Source organism: Cygnus olor, chromosome 1 (assembly GCF_009769625.2).
Source record: "Cygnus olor isolate bCygOlo1 chromosome 1, bCygOlo1.pri.v2, whole genome shotgun sequence".
In the NCBI taxonomy this organism is placed as follows: Eukaryota; Metazoa; Chordata; class Aves; order Anseriformes; family Anatidae; genus Cygnus; species Cygnus olor.
The window spans coordinates 131,393,590-131,413,605 of record NC_049169.1 but is presented as its reverse complement, the minus strand read 5'-3'; the positions used below and the strand labels follow the sequence as shown (position 1 = coordinate 131,413,605).

The window sequence follows — 20,016 nt, the reverse complement described above, 5'->3', positions numbered from 1 at the left end:
AACTCTATAAACCATGAAAAGAATTGTCAAGTTTGTTTTTCAGGCTTTAAAAGACACTATTGACTTGACAGTGCTCTGAAAGAGAGCTTACAAGCCAACCAATATTGCAACTCCAATGCAATGCTTTCAGACCCTCTCCCTTTGTTGTCTTTGTTATGGTTCCACTGCAAAAAGGTTAAAATAAAACATTGCTACTCAGCAATATTTTTTCCTCCTGAATCTGCTTATCTAGTTTTTATCCATATGAACTGTTACATTTAGCCCTCAGAATAGGTCCCTCTTAAAAAAAAATGTAGATGTAGACAAGATTTATCTATTTTAAAAATAATAAATAACAATTAGAAAGAAAGGAAGGAAAATATGGAATTAAATATATTGATGTTTAGCTCTGTCCTGTAAAACTTGATAAAAGCACTGTGATTAAATCCAGGTTATATTTGGAAGAAAAAGGGCAAAAGAAGAATGTCTCCTAAGGCAGAAAAACCACTGGCAAACAGCTGGTCCTATGTTTCATGTTTTTTTGGGGGGCAGACTGTAGCTTTTCCTATGTATCCAGAGAGGACAAAGCAACTAATCATCCCTACAAAAATTAGGCTTGGCTACATCACCACCACCCCCCACAGTTTTAAAGGCAGCCTGAGCTCACCTGTCTTTCTAGAGCCATGACGAACATCACAAGGAAACCCAAATGGGTTCTTTTAGTTATGGGAAAACTTGAAGAAGCATGTGTCTGCACATGTGGGATGTAATGGTGTGGCTTTGTAACTGCCACAACCCATTTGCAGCGCTAGCAGGGAGTTCACTTTTAGAATTAACAGTACCAAAGACTCCAACCTTTTCCCTGCTAACCTCAGCACAAAAATCCAAGTATCCAAACAATTCACTTGTGAGGCAAGTCTGGAATTAAAGAATGGATTGAGTTTAAATGTGACAGACTTTCTAGACATGCAGTTACTCATATCCAACATCATTGATGCATAAGGAACACAGTCTCTGCTAGTGTCTTTGGCAACAGGGTTGCTCTCTAGCTAGGTGTATTAAGGGACTAAGCCAAATTTCTGCTTCATGGAGAAAGCTATACGACTCCTGCCAAATTGCCCATCTCAAGTGTAAAAAGGCATGTTAAAAGGAGATCATCTGGAGCCGTGTTTCCTTGCAGGCTGGTCTTGGGAAAAGTGGCCAAAAGCCACTGTTCTCTTCTCTTGTAGATGTCTTCTTGATTAACCTTGCTCCTTCTCACCAATATGTAAGGGAGACCTGCTCATTTACTTTGGAGATAAAAAGTGAACCCATCTAGCCCTCTTTTGTCCAGTCTACAACAAGAACTGATACTTCTCTCCTCTGATGAAGTATCTCCATCTGAATCCAACAGTTGGAGATGCAACAATCTGCTACCACCATAGCTACAGGGAGGAACAGATAATTAACAGGAGTTGGAGATAATCCTGTAAGGTAAAAAGGGTGGAAAATAATGAAGATCCAGATATTCTGGGCTAAAAAACACAAGGAAGAAATGTGTAGAAGCAGGCAGGAAACTAATGCCTCTTGGATGCTTGCAAGGAAATGGAGTAAAGTTTTCACCAGATGGGTTCACAGGAGTATCTACCCACAGCAGAATATTTCTGGGGGATGCTCAAATTAAAGTACTTTGCAGAATATCAAAGAACAAATCTCTGTAGGGAATGACTTCATGGATTTGGGAAATTAGTCTATCACTAAAGAAGAAAAAAGAACTCTTGTGACATATTTGCTTTTTATAAATCAGAAAATATTTATTCCCTGAAATTACAGGTATGTCCACCCAGAAGTATTAAGTGCTTTTACCTATCTTGCTTACATGTATAATAAATTACAAAGAATTTCTCAGTGCCAGAGGAAAGAAAACTTACCTTTAAATTTGTTACTTTGTTGGCAGTCACAATTCCACAAACATATTCCTAGGCAGCAGTGGGGGAGTCTTAACAGACTCCTATAAGAGGCAGTGAGCCAACTTGTAGTTATTTTAAAGAATGCATCAGTTGTCTAAAGTTTTGCACCCTAGTACAGATCCTGTTTGTCTGAAAAGTATCCAGGCCATGTAAAAATGGTCTGCTGGACAGAGTCCAGAGTTTTACAGACTAAAAGCATATAACTTTACAACATTCCACTTCAAATCTTGCATGAAAATGCTGGTTAGCAAACTGTGATAGGTAAAGGGAGGGGAACAGCTTTTAATACTGTCAGAATATTTTGGGGCCAATCTCAGAAAAACTGTAGGAAGAGCAAAGTGAAAAGGTAGCATCTGTAAAATATTCCAGACTCGAGTATTTCTGCATCCTAGCAGTTAGACTTTACTCACTGCTACACTTACAGGGAGGTATTACTGATATTTACAGTTTACAAGGCATAGGCTCCTTGCCATCCATTCAAAATTCGGACGAAAAAATTATCTAGCTACCAGAATGGTCTGTTAAGCCATGCCACAAAACCCTTCACTGTTTTTCTGATATATTGAAAATCAAATATGAGGCTTCATTCCTAAGAATGCTTTCTTACGCATTTTATTTTATTGCTGTGAGTAGACCTACTAACTTACATGGGACTGCACTAGGTAGTAAAGTTAAGCACGTGTATAAGCATTTGCAGGTTCAGGGCCTTAAATCCCTGTTCTGGTCCACATGACCTAACACAGCAAGTGATATCTGCAATAAATTCAATTCTTTCTACTGCCATTTCCCCATTTTCCCATGGGAACAATGTTTCAGTTCTTTTTCCAAACTATATGCAAATCTTCTACTCTTTCATTAACCCTTTATAAGTGTTTAAACATCGAAACTTTTTGTGCGAGATGTATAATTTCTTTATACTGCTTAATTAATTCTGAGATGGCATAAACCTGCAAAACACTGCAAACTGGCCACTGAGGTAAATTCAACACAGACAGCTTATGTAGGTGGTACGGGAACATTTACTATAGGATACAGCTCTCGTTTCCAGTGGGAGCGACATACTATGTTTGTCAGTGAGATCATACGCGCACACAGTTGAAAAACAACAGATAACGTTTTTAGCTCCAAGGACCCTTCTCACTAACAACCTGTGAGTTTGGGTTAGCCAGAGCTCATGTTTACCAGACAAAAGGATTTTCAGCAAGGAATGATCAAGTTTCTGGGAAAGGGGGATCAAAGCCTAAGAAGCATATCTGCAAGAGTGGGGACAAATGTTCAGGGCTCTGGTCAGGGAGACAAGCCAATGAAGCCATGGATGAGTCAGGACAGCCGTTCTCTTTGGAAGGGAGGCCTCACAAGAAGCACTGGTGCCCTGATATTAATCCAGTCACGTTTGAATGGTGCATCATAAGACTGAAGCTGGTAGCTCACCTGGTTAAGCATCACCATACTAAGCACCATTTGAACCTGTTCCAGGCACTGATGACATTGTATAAGAAGCCACCAGCTGCACAGGTCGGACCTAAAACAAAGTCCCTTCAACTTCCTTCACAGAGCAGTCATTGCAGAAGTAGAACCACTTGTCTTGTAGGACCATACTTGTCTGCTTCTTCATGTTCTGACTCCAACAAACTTTTTATTTATTTTATTTTACTGCAAAGAAAGAAGGCACAGGAAGAAATACCATCGAGATAAATTACTTAATATTGGTACAGTCAGAACTAGGCAGAAAACAGTATTATTTTCAGAAATGTCTCGTTCAACACCTGGGTAATCCTAAAGTGGTCTGAAAAAAACAAACAAACAAAAAGAAAAGAGTTTCTATACAAAATGAAACATTAGGAGCCATTGAGAGCAGCCCAAAGCTATGTGAGAGCAGCCAGGATTGGGGTGATCCATCCAAGACATGACAGGTCCCATTCTAGCAACAACTTAAACCTGACTCTGTAAGATCAGAGAAGAGAAAACAAACCCATCTGCAACTATGAAGCTGCATTCTACATTTCTGCTCCACATGCCACATTCTACCAGCCACTCTTAAGACTGAAGAGCCTTTTTGTAATGAACGTAGTCAAAATGAGATCAGCCCTGCAAAAACTTTGTTGTGAATAGCTGAGGTTTTCAATCAAAAACAAGTAATGAAAAAAATAATAAATAAAACAACATGAACCAGAAATATATAAACAACTCATTTTCCTTTGCCAATTAGTTAGTATCAAGCTGCTCTTAGAATAGAACATTGAATGTTGTGCTCACAGGTATTACACAAGATTTGTCTGTACTAAATGCAGAGCTATGCTACAAATCTTACAGGAGCTTTAGTAAGTGTGAAATGCAGCTGCTTGCACTTCTGAGCAGAGCTAATGAGATGCTTGTCATGTCTGAGCTATAAAGCCCACAGTGATTTCTAATGATACCTCATCACAGAATCACAGAAATGAAGAAAATCATGAAATAAAGAATAATGAAATAAAGAAAAATAGTGATAGACCTGAGTGTCTCTGTCTCATAACTCAGACTGGTGATCTAACTGGTGGGACACTTACTATTTCAGAGTTGGTTGCTTCCTATGCTTTTTACACAGACTCCATCCTTATTTCAACTGGCAAACACTCCTCTCAAATCTCCATTGTATGCATATTTCCAAATAAACAACTGTTCAATCAGAAAATTCTCTAATAGCAGTGATGGAGGAAGGCATTCATCTGCACTGAATGCTGTAATTTGGCATACCCAAATGGCTCTGAGACAGCTGGTTATGGCTTGCACAAGGGTCAAAATTCAAGCCAGTACTTAGACAAGGAAACTCCGCCATGTCATCATGTCCATACCTCCATTCTTTTCAGATTTGTTTTCTGAAGAGCCTTCAAAGACTTCATACAGTTCATTTGCCAATGGTTTAGTACAGTTTTACCACTTCCCTTGGAAGACTATTCCACATAAATGTTACTCAAAACAAAGAGGAATTTATAATTGGATACAGATCTCTTCCCAAAATTGTCACACACTATATATTAATTACTATATGTTGATCGGTGAAGTTTGAGTGCTTCTGTAATACTCATTCAACATCCCTTGTTATACATTCTGGAATGAAACACTGTAAAAAAATCCTTTTCTACGTGCCTTTGAAATCTTTCCAGACAGTTGTATTCTTAAAAGCCACCATTTTGAATATGAGACAGATAAACACTGCACTGGAAAAGCTACACCATACTGACAAGGAAGTTTGTAACATGCGCCTTGACCCTACTGTTTCTGTTTAATAGCAACATTCATTTGTTGCTATTTGTTTGATTTATTTGTTGTAGAAGAGCAACATTGCTCTTCTGTTTAGAGCAACATATATGGTTAAGAATACCTCCTGAAGCAGAAGGATGTTTCATCTTTATTGTGGGAAATCAGAAGAATGAATGTTCTTAAATTCTACAAGATATACGAATAGTGAGTTTTCAGCGCATCAGTATTTGTAACACCTGTAGAGTCACAAGGAAAACATATTTGTGCTTGCAATCATCTGTTACAGTGGAATTATACTTGTATTACATTAGGGGAAAAAAGGGAAGATGATTATAAAAAATTATAGTCTTAAATTAAATCCTCTGTTATTCAAGTCACTTGCACCTGGGATCTCTCTTTTTAAAAGCAAAGCCATAAGTCGTTTTGGAGAGATGCCAACTGTCTGGAATCCTTTGTCCAATACCAAATGTGGGCTTCTAACAAGGCATGACATAAAAGTCAAGACCCTTTTTCTTTTTACAGTATCTTAAAAGCTCTTTTCTTCTATGGTTTCACAGAAACTTCAGGGAATACAAACGAAGTCAGCACGATGGAGAACAGGGAAGCTGTGTTTCTGGCACCAAACGCTAAGCACAGACTACACTGGAAACAGCACATGAACATGCAACTTCTGCCCATCTGAGAGCATGAGAAAGGAGTGGCAGGCATTAAACAGTGAACATAGGAAACAATAGAAAAAATTATCTCAGGTGCAAAATGTGTTAACTACTGTTGTTGAGTTTTAGTAACACAGAGTGTTTTCATTACGCACTTGTAGTCTTAAAAATTAGGACAATTTCTCTTGCCATGGACTAACATATTAAGTCATGTTCAGAGCCTTAATATCTTGCATCATAATTTTTGCAAGAGGTTACAGGAAAGAAATCATCTTGTGGTCCCATGAACACAGGGCTTTCTGCTCTCAGTAGTTCATAAATTACTCCTTTCTCCCATAGGAGACTGCAGGCAGACTAATATTGCTACTCTGAAAAATCCCACCTGCTGATCTTTCACAGAAAGGAAGCCATAGCTGTGTCAGATGTATATCACCAGAAGGAATACTCCAAGTGGACCAGACCACACACTTAGCATGGGCAAGGAAGAAAAGTCTTCAAGAACAGTCTCTCCTGAGGTGGGAAACTGTTGCCACCTTCTAGTACTGTGTTCAACTGCTACAACTCAGTTAATCCCATTATGAATAATAGACAGCAGCTTAAACACAAGACCTAGGAATCAGTTGTAAATGATAACACTGAGTTCAATGTTTGGACATATCAAAAAAAAAGCTACGTTAACCCAGGAGAACTTTGTTTTTTAAAAATCCAAGATAAATGTAAATCTTATTCAGAGCTTGTACAAACAGCTCAGTACCTAGCTGCTGTCTCCACCTATTCATAATTCAAGAGACCAAACTGATACAAGTGCCAGAAGCCTACAGAGGTGCCTAACTTCACATAGAGCTTTTAAGACTATTGAAAGCCTATTTTAATTTAGTCTTGCTTTACCCTCTGTCTCATCTCCCAAGAGTTTATGACCTCCACATGGGAGGAAAAAAGTCCTTGACTCAGTGCTTTAGGATTTTTTCCTTAAATTTTGTATAATGTAAAACAAAACAAAAAAAATCTTAGTGAGGCCCACAAGCCATGGTACCTCCTTCCTTTTGTGATAGCTCTCACCAGAAGACCACAAAGCCCAGATTTTTGCATGATTTTTCCCTCAGTGGCCCAGCTGTTACAGGAGGAAATAAGTTTGTATCAACACAGATATGCCACCTCTTGGCCATAGCACTGCCTTTCTGGGCAATACTGAACACACACTGGAACCTCCTCTCAGTCAGGGAAAAGTCTTCAGCACACATCTTGCATTTCCAGGCAAGATAGTCTATCATATAAAAGGTAGACCAAACCAAAAGTATGTCTAGCTATGATTAAAAAACAGTGAGCTCTGCCCAGCCCTTGGGAGAACAGTTGTTAGCAACTACCCTTGGAAGAACATCCAAGGCAGATGAAGCTATCCACCATCACTACACAAAGCTTTCCCTGAACTCCACAGAAGGGAAGGCATTTCTTCTGGCAGCTCATTATCCTCTGTATTATAGGTCTTGTTCTGAGGTACTAACTAGGAAAGGCACATCAATGAAAGCCTAAGATCCCACTTCACACACTTAAAAGTCAAGCACTGCAGAACCTTACTCATAACACCCATCTTTCTCAATCTAGTCTTTAATCACTTCAGTGGAAAAAAAAAAACATTAAGTTCTAGCTCATTGAAAGATACAGGTTGCTTTCTGTTGAATATTAGTACCATATCTGCATATTATTGGACAAGAGATTTTTGTCATGTTTTGTCACATTGGATTTTACTTTGACATCTATCCTTAGTATATGAAAACATGAGAAACTACTGACGTGGTCCTGATCTAGGAGAATTACTGAACCTTGCTTAGAAGAATGTCATCCTTCAAACAAGTTTTAGCTTTAGCTTTAACTTGTCCAAGCACTTTAAAGAGGATTTTTCTCTAGGCAAAATGTTAAAAGCTGTTTTGGAATAGACATATGGCTATACAGTTGCCTACAATTACTGAATATTTTAGTAGTCTGGTTCAATTTAATTTTTGTAAAATATTTTTAGATGCAGAACTCTAAACCTCAGAAATGAGAGTCAGATAGTGATGTTGCCTATGAATACAAAATGTAATATGCTCCAGTCCCAAAGGACATTAATTAAAAATCATAGTAATGATTGCCATCACTAAACGAGTATTTTCTAACAGCTACACATTGGTTGTCTGAGACAACATTCCCTTCCCCTGTGCTCAGAATAAGGATTGGATTAAGTCAGAGATCACCGTGGAAGAAACTGTGGAAGAAAACAGTAACTCCAACAGCAACGTGTGTTATGGGATCCCTCTTGCAAGATGGAGGACCTAGTCATGAAACTATATGGTCTCACCTAAAAAACTGAAAATTCATGGTGGCTGCCTCAATGCTTAGGCTAAATATTGGTCAGAAAAGTGGTTTTGACAAACAGCCCCCTGGCTGCAGTAGGAAGGAGAGGAGTTTATTCAGCCTGTCTTCTATACCTGTTCCTTGAACACATGAATGACTGAACACTGCAGTAGAAAGCAGTTTCTTTTGCTACCATATATCCTTGCTGCAACCCGTTTGCTCCCTACCGCTGCCCCAACCCTCCATTAGAGCAAAGTAGTCCATTCATAGACAAGTGAAGACACGGACAGGTTCAAGTGGATGCTTGTGATATTGAAGAAATTTTCTGCTAATAAAAATATAGTTATAGAAAAGGTTCCCATAACTCTTTTATAAATCCATCTTTTATAATTGACAATATGTGTGACTTAATTTTAGGAAGGTAAACACTTCAGGTTTTGCCATTGTGTGTTTCAGACACAATAACCATTTAGGATTTCAGTTTAGCCAGCCTCTTGAAATGACTGACTCAGAAATGCTGACTCATGACAATGAGGTTATGGAAAGTATCAAGCAGAAGAAATCAATCTCAGTTCCATTTCCATGTTTATCTTCTTCTATTTTTACATTCTCCTTCTCTTGGATCATCAACTTTAATTTGGAACCTGACTGATCAAATGCTTTGCCTTGTATTCTCATAGTGAGCTTAATGGGTATTGGGCTATGGTGTACAACATCGGTCGACAATAATAAATGACTCAGCACATGGGAGATGTACTAATTTTTTGCCCATAGCACATCAATAACACATTTTACACAACAATAAACACTCCACTGTGCTGTCCAAGGAGAACTTTGTCATGTAACTCTCAGGCATATCTTCTACTTAGATGCAGTGCTTGGGAGAACAATCTCCACTCCAGCACTAACATAAGCAACATAAGCTGTTGTGTTTTTTTTTTTTTGTGTGTTTTTTTTTTTTTTTTTTAACTTCCCCACATTTATTTGCAGCAGTTGTATTCTTGCTTGCTTTACATCTACAGAGTGTATCGTTCTGGTTTTTATTGTATAGGTTATGTAACGCTGTAATAAGAGGAAAAGGTATGCATTTTGTAGACTAAATAGCAATGGTTTCGCATGTGTAACCAGTCCCACTTACTTTTGGCATGATTTTATTAGATTTTCCGTTTGTTCATGTCATCTCTGTATTTGCTGTTTCTTAATGCCAGTGTTAAAATAGGTTTCTTGGATATAACACTTAAGACTAATAACCATGTGGAAGCTAAAAGCAAAGTAACCATTCGAACATCCCAAATTCCAAAGCAATGAGACTATAACATAAGAAAGAGTGAAGGGAACATGGCATCATTTCACTCCACTGTCTTGTACACTGTAGATATAACACCAGTCTGAGGCTGAGCCTGTTCATCCCTAAGATAAGGGAGGCACCCAGGAGTCTTCCTCTGCTGATCTACCACCAGCTGGTTAGAGAACAGGAACTGGAGGCCTAAGGTGGAGATAAGATCATCCCCAGCTCCATCTGGCTCCCAAGCATGTACTTCCAGGTTCACTCTTTGCCCTCACATGAAGACAGGAGCAGGCAACAGTCATCTGCTGGAGTAGCAGGAAGAGCTCAGCTGCTCCTTAGTCCTTCAGCTGAAGGCAGTGTTCTTAAGAGATCTTGTATAGGACACTCTGGGAATCCAGGTTTTACCTAAAACATACTCAGTTCATGCAGTCTTGGTCAGGGTTTCTTGTTAAAATTTTTCAATTGCTTTCTATTACACTCTCTCCAGCTTGTCTGTATATGTCTTCATGTATAAAACTGGAAAAATAGTTCAGTCTAGGAGCTTATCACAGTGGAACAGGACAAAATAATTAGCTGTCATCCTCTTGTATACAATACCTTCAGTAATGAGTCCCAGAATGACGTTCACATTTCAACATTTTGTCACATTGGTGACTTGCATTCATTTTCTAATTTGCAATAGCCCACAGATGCTTCTTCTGACTGAACGATTCCCCACTTTCTATCATTGAATTATATTTTCATCCCTGACTGTAGTGACTTGTGCTTCTTTTGATTCCTGACCAGCTTGCCAGCTGCTCGGACTACTTTTGAATTTAGTTCTAGCTCTCTCAGCCTAGATGATGCACTGGGAACATTGCACATGATACCAACTCCATCAATTAAACTTTTTAGTTTCCTAAACTGATTCTGAATAGAAAACGTCTTTTTATTTTTTCCATATACAGCAATTCTGCACACACAAAAACTTTAAATTGTCTGTGGTGAATAAAGGACTGTTCAGCTGATGGTTCTACTCAGCTGTAATCTTCCATTTTCTCCTTGTGTTTTGTTTCTCTAGTTCTCATGTGACATAGACAAAACATTCAAATTCATCTCTTAAGGGGACAGAAACATAAGAACTAAAACCTTCAAGGCACATTAGGTTAACCTCTAAAATTAAGATGCAAGCTAACAACTGTAAGTCATTTCACTGAGTTCATTTTCATTAATCTAAACCAAAACAATCCTGTTGTGCATTCTAGAAGTCTTCAATGGTGCACATTAGAACCAAGATGTGTCTGAAGCACCAGTGTACCAACAAGGTATTGCTGAACAGTTGCAGAGATCAACAGCTAAACTTCAAAACCCAGGTAACCTTTCCATTCAAGAGGGCACCATAGGCTGCCCTATATCAACATGTATTTGGCTTCTCTTTTAAGTGTTTGTTCTGTTTTGTGCTATGAATATGGTGAGATTCTGGAATGAAGCATATGCAGATTTCATTTAATTTTGTTTTCCAATGTCTGGTTCATTTCTCTATGCCCATCACTGTTGTCTGGTGTGTGGTTGCATGCCCATCTCACTGCAATCTTTACCTCTGTATTGACATTTACATGTCTCTTTTCATGCAGTTAAAAAACGCTATTGGTGAATTGTTGGAATGGTTGGAAATATTGGTGACTGCAGACATGAACTTTACAGGTTTTTTCTGCATGTCATATGTTACCCCATATGACATATTTTACTGACAAAATTTAAGGTTTATTTGGTAAACAAATGCAATGCTGGTTGAGTCCACTGATTTACATCATGTAAAAACAGAACATCTTAAGCAACACATGTGCAATAAAAGCAAACAGATGTTTGCAGTCTAAGCACTGTGCTAATGGTGGTGGTATGGCAACATATCAAAGGCAAAACACAACGTATCCAGAATTGCCTGCTGGAGTGTTAAGCACAGCTGCATAACTTTGAATGAACAACCAATAGGATATCCCAAACCACTTTGTGGCATGCTGCCATCCTTAAGGTAAGAATTTGTAATTAACTGCTAATACCTAAACTCCTCAGCTAAAAACGGTGTGGAATTTCTTGCGAACAAGACAAAGATATGAAATGTAGTAAAACCATTGCTTGTTTTACAGCATTAACATAGCAGCAACACTACTGTTGTTTCATATATAGTGAAATTAAACGTGCCCCAAAAAATCCACCTCAGGAGGCCTGATCTGAGGTTTTACGGAATTTTCCAGGCTGGGTAGCTACAAAACAAATATTGGAAACGCAACAGGAGGAGCACATGCATTGCTGGAAGAGCGCAGTGGACAAGTCACGACTTATGCGCTGACACCCTATTGGCTCTGTAATCCAGTGCATTACAAACAATGCTGTTCTCAGCCTGTTGGAATGGCTGGAACTATGCATGAGGTATCAAAAATGCCATTTTGTTCATACCACTGAATGTGAACTTCACTAAAATCTCAGAAGAACCTGAAGTTATGTACAACTTCATACAATCATATCTAACAAAGGAAATGACTCTGATATTTCCCTAAATCTGACATCCAGAGAACCAATGGCAAAACTGCCATTGAGTGGAACAACCAGAGGGAAAAAAAGCGAAAATGAACATCCACCCCTCAGAGGAGTTTTACAAAAACTGTTAAAAAGAAAAAAAAATGTTGATTTGTTCAAGAAAAATGCTACAAATATTGACTGATGTAGCTAAAAGCAAATAGCAGTTTGCTATTTGCTCTGTGCAAAGCATCACATGATAACTTTTTTTTTTAAACTAAAATTGAGCAGAGAATTTAACAACATGTGAATTAGAACAGGTACTAAGAACCCAGATATAGATATGTTGGGAAACATGCATCTCTTTATGTACAGACTTCTGGCCTCAACTATGTTCTTAAATATCTTGCTGAACACTTAAGAAAATAATAATAAAATAGAATCAAAAAATATGCCAAGAAGTGTTCACGCATTCCCTTACTTGCTACAGCACATGTTAGTTACCTGTTATAGCATCAAAAAATAGATTTAATATTATATTTTTAATGAAAAACAAGGAAATATTTTCTAAGAAGCTGGTAAACTCAAATACTAAAACAAGTTGCATATTTTCAATACTTTCCTGTATGAGTCTCAAAGTAGTGTGTATTCCAATACTTTAATTTTGATCAATAGTTCTGAAGTATAACTTGGATTTAACACAAAGACAAGCAAACAAAAAAAATAAAAATCGAATCATAAGCCTGCAGAAAGCAGGCTATTTTTGAGATAACACAAGACTGGAGAATTTGCAAGTTTAATCCTCAGCCCAGGAGTTTTCTGAACTTTTCAGACTGAATAAACATACAAGAAGGCATGATAGAACTGCAGTTCAACATCTTTATCACAGATTTTTCATGCTTTACATTTCTCATCCAGTTTTAATTATAATACTGGAATTTTTTCCTTCCCTAAACAATTATATTACACATTAGTGAATAAATATATAGATGCTGCAGACTTCATTTTTTTAATTCAGGGCACAGATTAATGTCCTCTGAACTGACAAAGTACCACTCCTCAGCTTTACACTGCCCAGCTTTTTTGCCTCCTTCATTTGCATGGCTCCCAAGTACACATGCTCACAGGAGCTGCCCTGCAAGGCTAGGCTAGAGGGTTCTAGCAGGGAATGCAATGTCTTAGTTTATGTTGTGGTTGAAGACCGTGGTCATCATAACTTTATCCTCCAACTCAATGGCTCAGCAGAGCCAAGCAGGGCTCTGGGGAATGAGGACAGCAGCTGGACTAGAAAATGCAGTTCAGATTTGCAATGATATTTTTAACTTTAAATTCCAGATACATTTACCAGTGGCTGGAACAAGAGGAAGACAGCAGTAAGAAAAAATAAATAAGAAATCAAACGCACCTCTTGTAGACCATGTGATCTCTGGATAGCAACGTCAGGCAGATGAACTGGGCAGACAGATTAAGATGTCTTTGCTGTGCTTCCTTATCATTGGTCCTCAAAGCAAAGATTTAAGCTTATGCAGTACAATGAACGCTGCAGAAGAACAGCTCTCACCCCAGTCACACTCTGGATGCACATTTCCCCCTTGCATTATTCCCAGATTCCTTCTTTAGAGCTCTGCAACTGCGGATGGCAATTTTCAATTAGGCATGTGCTTCAGGGGAAATAAGGAATTTCCCAAGGTCACTTTAGGGCAATGAAATCACACATGCCACATAAAATGCTTACACTACAAAATGATAGCATAATGGAATGGTAAAACCTTTAACAAAACCCTAAAGGGAGCGCACAACTAGTACAGCATGGTCATTTATTATTTCAAGCTCTCTATTTACACCTTTGAAAGTTAATGTTTCTTTTTATTGAAAAAGTGATAACAGGAAAAAAAAATGCTGTGCCCAGCTCCTCTTGCCAACGTGTAGGACTACTCAGTTTCAAATTGCATGCAAATCAGAAAGAAAAAAAATACTTACATATACATGCAGTGATGGTTTAATTTAAGTCTAGAAAGCATACAAACAAATTTTCTGTTTGTAGGATGAACAGGTTACTAAATGTGAAAAACATTTAAACCATTTGTTACGGCCTTTCATTTCTAAAGAAAAAAACATGGCAATAAAAGCTAAATACATCAAGCAGTTGCTGTTTTAAAAGCAACAAATGAGTGAAACTTCTCATGAATTTAAACCACCAGTAACTCATCAGTAAGACAACAGAGAGGCAAAAAATATTTTTGGTCCAAGTAATCAAAACTTTTGTCATACCCATAAATAATCTGGTGCTTCTCACCTTTGGCATACAAACAGAAATACCAATTCAGTCATGCATTAAACTCCGGATTGTCAAATTCAAATATTTGTTTCACTTCAGTCTTGTTTCTGTTACACAATTAAAGATGGTACCATAGACATATGCACAGACTTGCTGCACTTTTGCCTAGGTTTAGGATGTTCATTTCCAAACTATACAGTCCAATACCTTACCATTGTACACCCTGAACACGGGTCTGCTATTAAAACTGGTATCAAGGAATCACTGATTGAATGAAGAATTAATCTTTAAACTATGTTACAGTGAATGCTAGCTCTTGTTTTAATCAGTGAATACAACACATCACACATTAACATGGATTGGAGACCAATGAGTAGGGCAGGAGGTTGGTCTGCAAGAGCTCACAAAAGAGAAGAGTCATTCTATAACCCAGCCACAGTTGGATGGGATTTTGTTGGGATTTGAGATAATACTTAAGGTCTACCCTGTACTTTAAATTGCTTCATCTACTTTGCAATTCTTTTCTCACTGTAAACAAGGATAGTTTTCCTGGGATATATCTTCCATATATATATATATATCCTAGTCAGAAGAACTTGCTTTTTAGTGCATCCAAGTCAATGAAAACTCATGCAACATCATGGGCACAGCACCAAGCAGAGTTAAAAAAAACACAGGGTAGACACTGGTGTTAGGCATGTCCCGGTGCATTACACATCCTGTGGGAGGCAGAGGAAGGCACAAGGCACACATTGTGGCTTGAGGGGATGAGACCCCACAGTGCCTCTTCGTCTCCCTGGAAGAGCCATGGTCAGAAAACTCATCTAGGGGCAGTCTGCAGCCTAGGTGGCTGCTCAGATCTTAGGGAAGAGTAAGCTCATGCCAGCCCAAAAGATACCATGTAGGCTTTGAACCAGGGTTCTATCTCACTTTGCGTGGTGAAGCCAAAAGACCATTAATGATTGTGGAATGGCTAGACACTAAACTGACAGGGCAATGTAATTTACTGGATAGACTACAAGAAAGCTGATTTAATACTATGTTGGTCCAGTGTCTTCTTCTGTCCTTTAAATTCATACTTTAATTACTAACACCCCTGTTAAAATCTTTCCTCTGTGCTCCCACTCAATTCACAATAATAAAGGTTACATGCAAAGTGGACTGGAAACCACCATGATGAGAAGTTAAACAAGTTAAATTTACAGTTCTAGTCCATTTGTCCTACATTGTTTTGTTTGCTGCGGTGTTTTCCACCAAGACCAAAGATGTTTCATGGCAATGAACCTATTAGCTGTAGTGCTGAAGCAGCGTTTAGGAACATGCTACCTACCTTCTTTGCAATGTTGAAGCTGCCATAAAATTCCCTGCTGGACTGTTATGGTTATTGTTACGTCATTGCCATTAATACTTAGCTAAATATTGAAAGTCAGGAGTTTGGAAATGTCTTACATATAAATGAATGAGGACCTATATCAACACAAGTGAATTTTAATCCTGACAGTCTTAATTTTAGCCAGGTAATATCATATTACTAACTCTAAGCAGGCATTCATTCATAAAAATTTGAAATATTTAGAAGGAAGAGGGTTTTTAAATAATCTTCTTTGAAAGCTTCTCAGCCCGTAGGCATAGGACTGTACTTTACTTTCCCACTTTGTCTCCCAGCAAAAATGTGTCTGTAACTCCCATAACTAGCGCATTCACGTGCACATGCCCACATAAATATGATTAACAATGAAAATTAGTGTAAAGCAATCTTATGTCTACCAGTTGCAAAGGGTCAGAAAAGCAATCATTCTGAAAATAAATGCCACCTGTTTCTGAATAGTTTTTTTGCAATTTTTCTTAGAAGGCACTTCTCAGAAAGCTCAAAGTATTATTTCATTCCTATCTTTTATACCATAACTGCATAAAACTTGAAGAAACTTCCACAATTAACATGCTGATGCTTAACAGCAACTGTCCTGAATGACAGCACAACAGTTTTCTTCCAGCTAGAAAACTGTTGGAAATAAGTTTTCAACTTGAATTTTCATTTTGTCCTGGCCAAAATCTACAAGGAACAGATTGTCGTCTCTCTCTCCGCCAATATTTTACACAGAGGCTGTTGTAAAGGTTATCAGAATATGTAAATATTTCCTAAGCAACACAAAAGCTTGTTTTGAACCTGGGGTAATCCCTGTTGTAGAAGAACAAGTTTTGCTTACACTTCTTAAACAGTACCTGCAGCTTATTTTTTAACTCACTGAAAAATCTTTATTGCTGCAGGAACTCCCTGTATTCCCGCAAATGCATTCCAGCTATGCTGACTGAGCTGCATTCATACACAACAAAATAAAGTACACCAAAACTCTGGGAATGCTGAAGAGAGTGCCTTGTACAAAGTGCACATTTTAAGCCACAAAATCAAGGACCTCTTTTCCAGACAGGATAGGATCATAAAATTCTGCATTTGCAGAGATTCAAGGAGTTAAGCAAAGCATCTCAGCCCTATTTCCAGTCCCAGCTCACGTCTGTATTCCATCAGAGATAAGAAAGTTTGATAATCTCCTGAGCAAAAAGAAGGTGTATGAGAATCAGAAACACATGGAACAGCCAGAAAAGCTAAAGTAATTGTTACTGCACACAAGAAGCACACTTTTGCTTCCCAGCCCGTAAAAAATCGCAAGCCATTTTAGGAGGGAAGAGCAGCTGTGGGAGCAAGCCTCACAAGCAGCGCCCCGCGCCTCCCCGCACTTCACGCCGCCACCCTCCAGCCGCAAGACTCCGCGTCACCATACCTGCTCCTCCATTTTTAACCCCCAGACAGTTTTCTCCTCGGCCTGAAGTTGAAGAAAGCGGGGATAGTCCTTCCCAGCCGGGCGCTGGGCTGGGCTGGGCTGTCCTGCTGTTGCTCGTGCTGCTGCGCGGCTCTGCGCCGTGCCCTGTCCAGCCCCGCACCGCCGCTAGCCCCAGCCCCAGCTCCGCGCCGCCGGGCAGGTTTCCTTATATAGGTGAACGCTAATTGCATTCCTGGTGAAAGAGGCTAACCGGGAGCGAGCTTAACTTGGTTAACTCCACAGATACCAAATGGGGCTGCCTGCCTGCCTGAAGTTTGCTGGCGTAGCGCTGAAGAGGCTTCGGAGGGGAGAAGGGTTTTGTTGCAACACGGTTTAACACCTCTCAAGCTATTCCATTTCTCACAGCTCTACTAATACCGAGTGCTATGTTAGTATTGCATAAAACACTTGATATTTTTACAGAATACCCTCCCTTAACCTATATTTTACTCCAAGAAAAGCACACAAGGTGATAAAGGCATGAGCATGCGCACTCTGATAACACCAAAATAATTCTGATCCTATCAGAGTTTTCACAGAAAGACTGCCATATATCAAATGGTATGTGAAAAAGTTAGGAAATGAGGATTGCAATACTGCTGTTAATGGAAAAAAGCCATGTAAGAAAAGCTTGTTTTACTGTTTTCCACTTCCTTTTCTATACAATGTAATAGCTAAGCTTCTGGTGATAGATCTGTCTTTGTCAGAGAGGTGTGATTGTGATATATTAACAGACACACCCTTACCTAAACAAAAAAATACAGAGATAGACTGGGTAACTAGAAAAATAATACACTGCACTCTGCAGAGTGGTGACACACGTATTTCAGATATTCTTGACTCCTCTTGCCCACCCACTACTCACTAAACCCCTTCTGCAAGAACAACTTCAATAGTTTGAAGAACCTCAACATGTAATTAATTAATCACAGGGAAAATCATGCAATATGCTTCTCTTTCCTTTATTATATTCAGTCAGAATTCACCTTTTTATTATGGCCCTCCTTCTATAAGCTACAACACTGACAATATGTAGGGGGAGACAGATGACAAAAAGCATAAAGGAAGAGAAAAAAACAGAACAAATAAAACAAATGATGGATGAAATGAAAACAAGAAATCAGTGACAATGAGAAGGGTTAAAAGATTTGATCAAATGATGAAAGGCTGGTGTTTAAAAACCAAAAAAGTACATTGAACTCCAAGACATTTTTTTTTTCATTCTTTCCTCTTTCCTCCAGATGTATTACCTATAACTCAAGACAGACAAGAGACACAAATTCTGCTTCCTGGTGACCTATGGACATTTAGAAACCAGAGAGTACCACCCAAAAGCTGGGAATTACCATTACCCAGAGGACTAGAACTTTTCTTATCCTCATGTAATATATGTCTTAAAGACCATCAAATAATATACTGCACAGAAAAGCTATTCCTAATGACCATTCCTAATGGTTTCAATACTTCTTTCATTATAATTTTTCTCTTCCCCGAGGCATAAACATTCAACCTTTTGATACTGCAGGAGCCTGGCTTATAAGTGGAGAAAAATGAGAAACAATACCAATAAAAGCTGTAAGACTCAATAAATATATCTAAAATAGTCTCTCTGTACAGTGTATAGGGAATCAGGCATATGTGGCCAGGGGCATGGTGTAATTGTCTTCATGGGACTCTTTCAGGACATGTAACTCACTTGTGGCTTCACAGTGTAAGAGTAGGTCAGCCTTGCCAAGTTACTGCAAAGCTGGTCTGCACAGCCTTATATTCCCTTAACACCAGTGAGCTTGTGACCAGTTTCTGACTGAGTATCAGTTTTTCACATGAAGCAAGTAATTAAAATCCATCAGATTCCCAAAACTGCAACAACAAAAGAAGGTTAAAAGGGCTGTTATGCCAGAATAGTTGTTACTTCAAGTATGGCTGACATCTATCTTTAGGTTAGCCCTCTTTATGTTAGCCAACTCAGAGCCCACAAAACACTCCCTCAGTTAAGGATTTTCCTACCATTTCTTCAATGCCTGTATAACTATTTTATTTTCCCAACCAAAATCTCAACTAGCTGTAATATTCTGCACCTTACATCCTCCTTTACCTCCATCCCTGACCCAAACACCATGTTGTGAATCAGTCATAGGATTTGGGGTCTTATAGCCAGGCATGAATCCTCATGCTTTACCTACTGACCCTCAAACTATGACTTCATCAGAGCAGTGGTAAAAACATGAGAAATTTTCTCAAGTCCTACATATGCTACCTGTGTAGGAGAGAATTCCTTCCCTTTATTTAAAATATGTAGTAAAATATGTTTTTTTCTCAAATGAAAGCAATCCAGTTAATTCCTGAAGCTGAGGGTGATAAGCCTAGGCTTATTACTTTCATTTACTTGGCTGTCGCACGTGCATTATCTGCAAATGATGCCAAGATAATGTTAATTAGCCTGTAACCAATCTCTTCTGTTCTTCAGAAAGAGCTTTAGTAGTTCTGAGCCTGCATTCAGTCTGGGTATGTTGGAAAATCTCTAAGCAGATATCTAAAATGTATTATTTTTAATGTTAGGCATTAAAAGATTCAGTAGAAATGAATGCAAGTTATGACTATGTTATTTTCTGTGTCACAGTGTTCCATGTTATTTTTGGCAAAAAATCAGCATTTAAATAATCGCTCTCATTCAGGGTGTCATTAGCTCGTTTCCGGTGCACAATTTATACAAACGGTTTACTAAGGTTAGTTTAGTTCCTGCCTTTTAGATAGTAACTATTTGTTAGCCCAACGACCTTTGTCCAGTAGAACAGCAGTCCCAGACAGGTTCTTGTGGCTGATCAGAGTACTGCTATATTCCTCATGACTGCCAGTTGCATGCCTCACTAGCCATTTTTTCTTCATCTCAAAAGATGGTTTGTAAGAAATATTTCCTCTTATACTTTCTTATTAAAAGACTGATGGATTTTTCTTCTCCCATTTCTGCCCATTTGTTAAA

At 38.6% G+C, this 20,016-nt stretch overlaps 1 protein-coding gene across 1 annotated transcript in view; it reads right to left on the bottom strand.

Annotated features, from left to right (window-relative positions):
• The window catches only part of MID1 (midline 1), a 241,450-nt gene extending 224,345 nt beyond the window's left edge, over positions 1-17,105 (bottom strand). Inside the window, exon 1 of the mRNA XM_040533853.1 lies at positions 16,998-17,105. The gene's annotated coding sequence lies outside the window, so the exon portion shown is untranslated. The remainder of the gene's footprint in view (positions 1-16,997) is intronic.
• Positions 17,106-20,016: the final 2,911 nt, after the last annotated feature.